A 6,000-nucleotide genomic window follows, 5' to 3' on the forward strand; every position below is an offset into this window, starting at 1 on the left:
ACAAATCCCAGTCTCGATCCGTGCCCACCCAACAGACACTTTCGGAGATACCCGTAGTGCACCTTTATAGTCACCCAGTTACGTTGTGACGTTTGGCACACCCAAAGCACTCCTACGGTATCCGGGAGTTGCACGATCTCATGGTCTAAGGAAAAGATACTTGACATTGGAAAAGCTCTAGCAAACGAAACTACACGATCTTTTATGCTATGCTTAGGATTGGGTCTTGTCCATCACATCATTCTCCTAATGATGTGATCCCGTTATCAACGACATCCAATGTCCATAGTCAGGAAACCGTGACTATCTGTTGATCAACGAGCTAGTCAACTAGAGGCTTACTAGGGACACGTTGTGGTGTATGTATTCACACATGTATTACGATTTTCGGATAATACAATTATAGCATGAACAATAGACGATTATCATGAACAAAGAAATATAATAATAACCATTTATTATTGCCTCTAGGGCATATTTCCAACACCTCCAACTGCACAACTTCACTCTCGCCTCCATCCTGCACATCGCGGGTTATGTTGCTCTTTGTGAGCTATTCCTGGGTTGTGAGGCCCATTTTGAATTATGGAGAAAGTTGTTCTGTCTCGTCCCGCGTAACCACGAGGGATCCATATTTGAAGTGGGCGGAGCCGAGGTATGGTGCATCGCCGAGACCGGATACCTGTCCGGCACACCAAAGAAAGCATCCGAAGAATGGCCTTCCGAATGGTTCTATATCGAGGACGTTGCACTTCCTGACCCAGTTTGGAGGGGTCTTCCCGAGTTTACAAGCGTTCCTTTGAGGAAACGCCACAGCTGGCGCCCTCGAAGCCTCGAGGAGGAAGATAGTGCGGAAGTTCATCAACTCATGAGCAAGATAAAGACGCTCGCCCAGTCCAGATTACCAATAGTCGAGGTAATGGCGACTTCCATAGTACGGGGGGTTCAGCCACTCCAATACAGAGGGCTTCCCATGTGGCACTACAATGGGGAGGATGACGCCTCCCGCTGTGGCCGAAAGGGTCCGGACACCCCCGCCGCTCTAGCCAAAATATTGGCCGAACTGTTCAAAGGGGAGGAAGATGAGTTTCTTCGTATCAAGCACAAAGATGGATTTTCCATGTACAATCCTCCTAGCTGGGTAAGTCCCAACCCCTCTGCTCTACTCACTCCACTCCCTGAGCCACTTTCAATGAATACTAATCCGTCCATTTATAACAGCAATGGCGAAAGATCTCCGAGGGGCTTCACAGCCCTGCCCCGCAGCCAGATGGCCACAACCGGGACCTTGACCCCGGATTCGAAGAGGATCCGGATATATTCGTGGTGCTCAAGGATGGGGTGTTTTACCAGGCGAGCTATGACGGCACGGAAGTAGCCATCACCGTCGACTATCCCGGTCTTCTCCCTGCTTCGCACATAAGTAATCAGGAGACATTTCCTCTGAAAGAGTTTCCTCGTTCTACCTCACCCACCGCACTGTCTCGTGCTCAAAAGGGGAGGCGTTCGGTGCGCCATGATACCCAGAGGCTACTCCAAAGAGAGCGGCCCCCGCGCCGGGCAAGCCTTCGAAGAGGAAGGCAAACGAAGGCATGGCCGAGCCTTCATCGAAGAGGTATGGATTTGTAAATGTGCCTCTTGGCAGTCGCATCCAACTGTGACTTTTTCGTTTGTCCTGTATCAGGATAAGAGTTCGCCGGACTATGTCCGGGGGTCCGGCCGGTCATACGCCCAACAGCCGGGATCCAGATTCTGCCGCAAAGACAGGGGCTGATACGGGGGCGAGGCCGGATTGTCCTTCGGCAGAGGATTCGGATGATGTATCCATCACAAACTCGGAAGTGGAGAGCGCCATGAATCATCGGCTCCGGAGGGCCGTTCTACGCGACCCCCGCTTTACCATTCAATGCCTTCAGCTCGGCGGATGCATACATCCGAGCTGCTCGAGACGGGCTTAACAGAGCCACATACCAGCATTTAAAAGATATGCAGGTAAGTTTACATTGTTAAATATGATAATTATATACCAGTAGCCCCCGAGACTTGAAGCAGTTGATACAACTGATTTAAGGATCGTTGTATAACCAGGTGCTTACAGAGAAGAACAACCCATTGTCTCGAGAGCTAGAAATGTGTCGGACACAGCTAACTGCTGTTACCGCCGAACTGGAGAAATCCAAGAAGGCGTCACCTGGTAATATTCCCCTCCATTGAGAAAACATAATTATGTACCGGCAATGCTAACACTGTTGCTCATCTTATGGCAGGATCGTCAGATCATTTGAAGGAGCAACTGAAAGCCGCCCAAGCGGAAGAACAAGAAGCCAAAAGACTGCTGGCCGCGAGCGAACGTGTGCTGACACGAGTCAGAGATGAGAAAAACAAGCTGCAGGATGCCCACACCCAGCTGGGCGAAGAACTGAAAGATGTACGGGCCCAGCTGGCTGATTCCATGAAGGAAAATAAGAGGCTGCACGACGACATATTTGGTATTTGGTCACACTTACCTCCGTGTAGTTCGGAGATGAAAGTGAATGACAGAATTATATCTGCAGGTATGCTGACCGGCCGTCCCGAAGAGGAGATGTCCGGAATCTCGGGCGATCTGCTACAAGAGCTGTCGCAAATGCACGAGCAAGCTCGGCAGGCGATGTGAAGTGTTGCCAAGGCTTTATGGCCATCCGCCTCCCCTCCAGGAAGGATGGAGGAGCTTATACAACTATTCAAGGGAGCGCGACGGCGCTTCCGATTATGGAAGATATCGGCCTGCCGGGAAGGTGCACGAGAAGCCTGGGCCATGGTGAAAACACGGTATGCCAAGCTTGATCCAAATCATATGGCCCGGGTCGGACCTCTAGGGTCAGATGCGAAAGAAATTCCCGTGAATTTGGTATATGACCAAGTAGAAGTAGCCGCCATATATTGCCAACAGGATTGTAAGTTAGACAGCCTGTTAGACGGTATAGAGGAGGAAATTTATGAGTCCAATTGACTATGTACTTTCCCTGACGTATTTGTCCCTAGCCGGATTGTAAAACGATTGTCATGGCAGACCTTTTCGCTTCAACCTCTGTACCCGAAGGTGCAGAGTGTTTCCGAATACCTGAGCGGCAAAATATACCGGGGTATGCGTGGAAACCAGGCGTAGGGGTCATAGTTGCTTGAACAGACAAGTTGTATATGTTATATTACATTGTGATTGTAAGAAACATCTTCCAGAGAGAATAGTTCCGTTAAGGGTTCCTTTCCCTGGGTGTACATGCGTTAATGTGCATGTCCGAACTGTGATTGAAAAAATCGCAGTATATTCAACATCTGGGGGTTCATATTTTAATGACTGTAACAACATCTTTAGTTCGCGGACCGAATATTCCGTTAAGAACGCTAGCTTTCGACTTCACCCAGTCTGAGGTACACATCCGTATGACCCGGCAGTAACAATCGCAGAGGTGCTCCCTTTATGCCCTAGCTGAACTAACGGGAACGTAGGGCATAAGCACAGGAGCCAGGCAACCCAGCTTGGCCAAAACTTAAGTCATATCGATGCATATAATGGAGAAGAAAAGGTACATATGGGGAAAATGCACATATGTGATGAGCTTGATGCTCGAAAAATAACAATAATAAGCTTCTGTCAAAGAAGCCCCCAGGTATAATTGACGTACATATTTGAGGATGTGTATGTTACAAGCGCACGGTTTAGCCACACGAAAAGCTTTAAGGCTAAAAAAGAAAAAAAGCGAAAAGAGAGGAAAAAGTAATGGAAACAATAGGGAGAAGGAGACGAACAAAGAGTTCGGCGCTAGACATAGAATCTTCGGAGTCTGGCCGCATTCCAGGGGTTCGGCTCTAGGCGATTGTCTGACGCATCACGCAGGCGGTATGCTCCTCCGGTGAGAACTTCGTCAATGATGAAGGGACCCTCCCACTTGGGCTTCAGTTTGTCCTTTTTCTTCTCCGGCAGGCGTAGAACAAGTTCACCAACATTATAAGTCTTGGCCCGCACTTCTGTGCTATGATACCTGCGAGCCTGCTATTGATAAAATGCGGAACGGGCTTTTGCAACGTCGCACTCCTCCTCCAGGGCATCTAAGCTGTCCTGCCGATCAAGCTCTGCCTCTCTCTCTTAGTACATGCGCACTCGAGGTGAGTCATGAATAATTTCGCAGGGTAACACAGCCTCTGCGTCGTACACCATGAAGAAAGGTGTATATCCGGTAGTGCGATTGGGCGTGGTCCGCAGCCCCCAGAGTACGGAGTCGAGCTCCTCAACCCAGTGCTTGTCTGATTCTTTCAAAGACCGCAGCAGTCTAGGCTTGATGCCGCTCATAATAAGACCATTGGCTCGTTGGACTTGACCGTTTGTTTGTGGGTGATAGACGGAGGCGTAATCGAGCTTAATGTCCAGATTGGCGCACCAGTTTTTCACCTCATCGGCTGTGAAATTGGAGCCCGTTATCGGTGATGATGCTGTGTGGGACACCATAACGGTGTACAATGCCGGATATAAAGTCTATCACTGGTCCGGCTTCGGCCGTTTTAACTGGTTTGGCCTCTATCCACTTAGTGAATTTATCCACCATGACCAGCAGATATTTTTTCTTATGGCTTCCTCCTTTAAGGGGTCCAACCATATCAAGCCCCCAGACCGCGAAAGGCCAAGTGACGGGGATTGTTTGCAGAGCGGTGGGTGGCATATGGCTCTGGTTGGCGAAAAGCTGGCATCCGACGCAACGTTGGACAAGGTCCTGTGCGTCTGCTCGGGCCATCGGCCAATAGAAACCTGTACAGAAAGCCTTGCTTACAAGGGCCCGAGCCGCGGCGTGGTGACCACCGAGACCAGCATGAATTTCAGCCAAGAGCTGCCGCCCCTCTTCCTCGGAGATACATCTTTGGAGTACTCCGGTAGCGCTTTTCTTGTAGAGTTCTCCGTCGTGAACCTTGTAGGCTTTCGAACACCGGACAATGCGGCGAGCCTCATTCTGATCCTCAGGGAGTTCTCGCCTATTAAGGTAGGCCAAGAAGGGTTTGATCCATGGGGCAATGACTGCCATGATGAGATGGGCGATGGTGTTATTTCGGTGGTTGAGCCCCCGATGGAGTCAGTGTGTTCGGAATCTGGGGATGTGGTCGGATCCGGACTGGTGTTGCCGCTCTCCCCTTGCCACACCATGGAAGGCTTAAAAAGCCTTTCCAAAAAGATATTAGGTGGGACGGGGTCGCGCTTGGTGCCGATGCGAGCAAGGACAGCCGTTGCTTGATTGCTTTCTCGAGCCACATGATGGAACTCGAGCCCCTCGAATCGAGCTGACATCTTGAGAACGGAATTACGGTAAGCTGCCATCTTTGGATCTTTGGCGTCGAAATCTCCATTTATTTGAGATATTGCGAGGTTTGAGTCCCCGCGCACTTTCAAGCATTGTATGCCCATGGAGACAGCCATCCGAAGACCATGCAATAAGGCCTCGTATTCGGCTCGTTATTGGGGTCTGTGTATAATATTTGGAGTACGTACTGGACTACGTCTCCAATGGGGGACGTTAAAACGACGCCCGCTCCTAACCCTTCCAGCATTTTGGAACCATCGAAATACATAACCCAGTTTGAATATGTGCCGTACTCTTTAGGGAGTTCGACCTCTGTCCATTCGGCGACGAAGTCCACCAGTACTTGGGATTTAATGGCTCGACGCGGTTTGTATGTTATGTCGAATGGAAGGAGCTCAATGGCCCATTTGGCAATCCGGCCCGTAGCATCGTGGTTGTTTATTATGTCATTGAGTGGTACTTCAGAAGCCACCGTGATCGAACACTCCTGGAAGTAGTGTCGTAGCTTCCGAGATGCCATGAAGACCGCATATGCTATCTTTTGATAATGAGGGTACCGGGATTTGCATGGTGTGAGGACAGTGGATACGTAGTATACCGGCTTCTGAAGAGAGAATTTGTGTCCGTCCTGCTCTCGCTCAACGACGAGCACGGCACCCACCACCTGGTGTGT

This window comes from Aegilops tauschii, chromosome 1, assembly GCF_002575655.3.
Source record: "Aegilops tauschii subsp. strangulata cultivar AL8/78 chromosome 1, Aet v6.0, whole genome shotgun sequence".
Classification (NCBI taxonomy): Eukaryota; Viridiplantae; Streptophyta; class Magnoliopsida; order Poales; family Poaceae; genus Aegilops; species Aegilops tauschii.